We start from the raw sequence: 5088 nt of genomic DNA on the forward strand, positions 1-5088 counted from the left end.
TAAAATAAAAACAAAACAAAAAATGATAAACCAATTACATCAAATGCTATGCCTAGAAAACCCTAACAGATGCCCAAGAGATAATGGCAACGGAGAGTCCTCAGTTCCAGCTTGCTACTTCTAAGGCTGTAAGGACCAAAAGCTTCCATGTTTCTATACCGAAGGCAGGCAACTACAGAGAATGGATCTCAATACAGGGAATTCTCAAAGGCATTAAGCTTTCATTAAAAATAAATAAAATAATAAAATAATAATAATAATAATAATAAAAAAAGATATCTAGATGAAGAAAAGCTTCCAAAACATGAACCAAGTGTAAAAAGGTGCAGTAGTGTCTTCTTCTGTCTGCAGACAAAATTAGGCCAGTGCCTTTACTGCTGCTCATAGTCTAGCCAAGTAGCAGCAATGCAATGAAATTAACAACTCTTGTCAGTTTCACAGCTGTTACAGAAAGCCTAGGTGTTTGTGAAACTGTCAGTCACTTCAATTTCTTGTTGTTTCTGCAAACCACAGCAGATGTGCTAGAGTTATTCACAGGGGAAGGAGACCCAAAAACAGAGGCTTGAGAAGAGGAAGAATTCCCTATAGCAGCTAGAAGCGTACGGCAAGTGGAGAAAACTCCCTGTTCCTTCCAGGAGCCAAAGCAATAAGTGATGTTTGAAGTTGGTCATATATCTAGTAACCAGAGTGATAGAAGAGACAGAGCTCCCAGGCAAGAACCAAGCACAACACTGTTAAAAAGCCAGCACTTTCTCCATTCACAAAAAACCATGGTAGCAGAGAAGGGAGACAGGGAGCTCATCAGTTATGATTCCTGAACTTCACTGATCCTGGAAACCACCACCGAATATTTTCCATCTTTTCTATCTATTTAAGCTAGGAGTTTGAAAAATATTTTTCTTTTAACATATTCATAGTTAGGACATTAACCAAGTAAAATTATATTCCATAGCAACAGTTCATTAGGACTAACTACAAAAAAGCGAAGTTCTTAAAAATAAACACCTTGAGGCTAAAAGTTACTAAAGTTTCAGCCTGATGATAGTAATCTGCTAATCAGTATATATCTTTCTCAAACTGACAAAATCTCACTGAAATAAATACCAAAAAATTCAGAAATTAATACATTAAGATCTGCTTACTTATAACACTCAAACGATATCCAATGTGAGAAAAGGCATAATGAACAATTTGAAAAAGAAATATTTTTAGTTAAAAAACCCAAACAAAAAAGTTACGCACCACAAAAATCTTGTAAAGACCCAGTTTGTTCTACAACAGAGCCTTTATCCATAATTACAAACGTATGTGCATGGTGTCTAATTCAAGACAAACATTTTTGCATAATAATAAAAAAACAATGTTATTGTTTTTTAATTAGCCTAAAGCTGGAAATAAAACTGAAGCTTTACAGCCAAATGACACAAATTCCTGACTTAAACAATGAAAAATTTTTACACTGAGAATGTGTAATTTAGTTATGCCTGGAAAATGTTTTATGTCCTATTTGTGCCTACAGGCTGCAAAGAGTTTTTCTGAAGAAACATCATTCAAAATGAACATCAATTGAAAACTTTTATCAATCTTAATACGCCTTTGAGAATCAGTATATTAACATTTTAACCCTATGCTTCTAAAATGAAAGGGACACTGTGTCAAATGCAGCACTCAGAATGGTTCATTTAACACTTTGATCTCACTGGACATTTCACTGCCAAATGGAAGCAATCCACTAACAGCATCTTCATGCAAATTGATGTGACATACTGGGAAGAAATCTGCTGCTAACCTCCTCACAAGCTCTGTGATGGCAAAAAGTGAAGGTGCTCTTCTAGGGTGGGAACAAGTGTCATTGGAAGCCTTTCCCATGCAGGTGGGTGTGATGAGAAGAATGCACTCCACTAGTGGTCTCCACACAAATATTAGGGCTGCAGAAGATGGAAATGGATAGCTGGCAGTCTTCCCAAGTGAAGTGGACTAACAGTAACCAGCCTGAGGTACATGAAATGGATTCAACATGTGGCCATCTCAGACACCAATGTTATCAAACCATATTAGGTCCCAAAATTCAAAGAAAACGGTTTTGATTTTTAAAAATTTCCTATTATAAGACATTCCAGGCTTTAATCAATCCAATAAAGAAGAGTGGTGTGAAATGCACTGCGCTTCATCTTGCCTCCTAAGCGGACTGATAAGCTCTGATAAAATAGCTTGTTAAACTTTAACTAAAAGCAGGACAATAATTCTTATACACCTCTACCCCGATATAACACTGTCCTCAGGAGCCAAAAAAATCTTACCACATTATAGGAGACGTCGCGTTATATCGAACTGGCTTTGATCCGCCAGAGTGCGCAGCCCACCCACCCGCTCCCGGAGCGCTGCTTCACCGCATTATATCTGAATTTGAGTTATATCAGGGCAGAGGTGTACTATCTTACACAGGATTTCACACTCAATAATATTGATTCCACCTGCCGCAGGCTCAGAAATATCAACCCACTCTATTATAGGCTTATTAAGGTTGCCTGGCACTTCCCATTATAAGATCCTATTTTCAGTTTCTTTTAACTGTTGAACTATATGGTTGAAATCTTCCAAAAAATTAAGCTTGAAGGCATACACCCAGCATGGTCAATTTCAGCCAAAACAGTTCAGACGTTTCCAAGAATGAGGCTACAGAAAACAATGTTAAAATTCTGGTGCCTTTTCTTTGAAAAGCTCTTAGCATACGTATGCTTGGTGTAGGGAATTGAAATTTGTTAGGGCGTGGTCTTTGCACCAGTGATATAATCTGATATAACCCCCTAGAAATATGCTCAATTTGATCTAGTGATGAGCCTTTCAAAAGTTACAGTTCACCCATGAACAGCAGAGACTTGTTAGATTTTAAGATCTGAATTCCCTGAAGATTCTGTCTCCCCTCAGGATGTTCCAGACTGGGGATGAGCAAGACTTTCCCAGCAATTGCAGGTGTCTGCTATAGCTAGGGTCCTACCAAATTCACAGCCCATTCTGGTCTATTTCACAGTCAGAGGATTTTTAAAAATCAGAAATTTCATGATTTCAGCTATTTAAATCTGAGATTTCATGGTGTGGTAATTGTAGGGGACCTGACCCAAAAAGGAGTTGTGGGGAGGTGGCAAGGTTATGGGGGTGGCGTGTTGTGGTATGGCTACCCTTACTTCTGTGCTGCTGCTGGCGACAGCTCTGCCTTCAGAGTTGGACAGCCGGAAAGCAGTGGCTGGGAACCCAGCTTTGAAGGCAGAACCTCCACCACCAGCAGCACAGAAGTAAGGATGGCATAGTATAGCATTGCCACCTTTACTTCTGCACTGCTGCATGCAGAGCTGGGCCCTCAGTCAGCAGCCGCCACTCTCTGGCCGCTAGCTCTGCAGACAGCAGCACAGAAGTAAGGGTAGCATGGTATGGTATTGTCACCCTTACTTCTGTGCTGCTGCCGGTGGGGTGCTGCCTTCAGAGCTGGGCACTAAGCCAACATCCATCACTCTCCAGCAATCCAGCTCTGACAGTATAGCAGAAGGGAGGCTGGCAATACCACAACCCCCGCCTAATAACCTTGTGTTCCCCCTGCAACTCCCTTTTGGGTCAGGACCCCCAATTTGAGAAACGCTGGTCTTCCCCCATGAAATCTGTATAATATAAGGTAAAAGCACACAACCAGATTTCATGGGGGAGACCAGACTTCATGGCCCCGTGACACGTTTTTCATGGCCGTGAATTTGGTAGGGCCCTAGCTCTGGGCCATGCCAAGCCTGAGCTCACAAAATGAGAGCTGGGACACACCCCAGAGCAATGCAAGTTTCAGAGCTGTAAAGTGGCAGTGTAGACAGTACACCAGCATGGGGAGCGGTAGCTATTCCCCTCATGGAGGTGGTTTTTTTATAGCACTGTGAGCGCTCTACCCCAGCACTGGTGCCGTGACTACACAGCCATGTTAAAGCGCAGCCGAGGCAGCACTTTAACACTGGTAGTGAAGACATACCCTAAGTGACTAAGCATTCCTCAACTCCTAATGACTTTAGTGGGAGCCACTTACCAGACAAAGCCCTTACCACTGTATTCTTAAACACAAAATGTTTTCAGCCAGAAACCTGAAAGAATGAAATCAACTAGGAACATATATTCATAAAAGCAAAGGGGGAGGTTGTGTTAAAATACAGAAGACTAGTGTTGATATCAAGAATCATAATGGACAAAAACAGACATTACTTTAGGACTTTTCTTTTGTTTAAAGGTCCTTTATTTTATTTAGAATTCAGTTAACTGGTTTTAGATGTGTTCTTTTTGATTCTTGATTTAAGTTGTTTAATATCTTGTCCTAACAGGTAACAATGTCTAAAGTTCACCGGCAAACAATAATGATAACAATAGCTGTAATTTAACTTCTGTGCCAGGGAAGATAATGGAGCAAATAATTAAAGAAATCATCTGCAAACACTTGAAAGGTGGTAAGGTGATAGGGAATAGCCAGCATGGATTTGTAAAGAACAAATCGTGTCAAACCAATCTGATCACTTTCTTTGATAGGATAACGAGTCTTGTGGATAAGGGAGAAGCGGTGGATGTGGTATACCTAGACTTTAGTAAGGCATTTGATACGGTCTCGCATGATATCCTTATCAATAAACTAGGCAAATACAATTTAGATGGGGCTACGATAAGGTGGGTACATAACTGGCTGGATAACCGTACTCAGAGTGGTTATTAATGGCTCCCAATCCTGCTGGAAAGGTATAACAAGTGGGGTTCCGCAGGGGTCTGTTTTGGGACCGGCTCTGTTCAATATCTTCATCAACGACTTAGATGTTGGCATAGAAAGTACGCTTATTAAGTTTGCGGACGATACCAAACTGGGAGGGATTGCAACTGCTTTGGAGGACAGGGTCAAAATTCAAAATGATCTGGACAAATTGGAGAAATGGTCTGAGGTAAACCTGATGAAGTTCAATAAAGACAAATGTAAAGTGCTCCACTTAGGAAGGAACAATCAGTTTCACACATACAGAATGGGAAGAGACTGTCTAGGAAGGAGTATGGCAGAAAGAGATCTAGGGGTCATAGTGG

The sequence above is a fragment of the Chelonoidis abingdonii genome, chromosome 2 (genome assembly GCF_003597395.2).
Source record: "Chelonoidis abingdonii isolate Lonesome George chromosome 2, CheloAbing_2.0, whole genome shotgun sequence".
In the NCBI taxonomy this organism is placed as follows: Eukaryota; Metazoa; Chordata; order Testudines; family Testudinidae; genus Chelonoidis; species Chelonoidis abingdonii.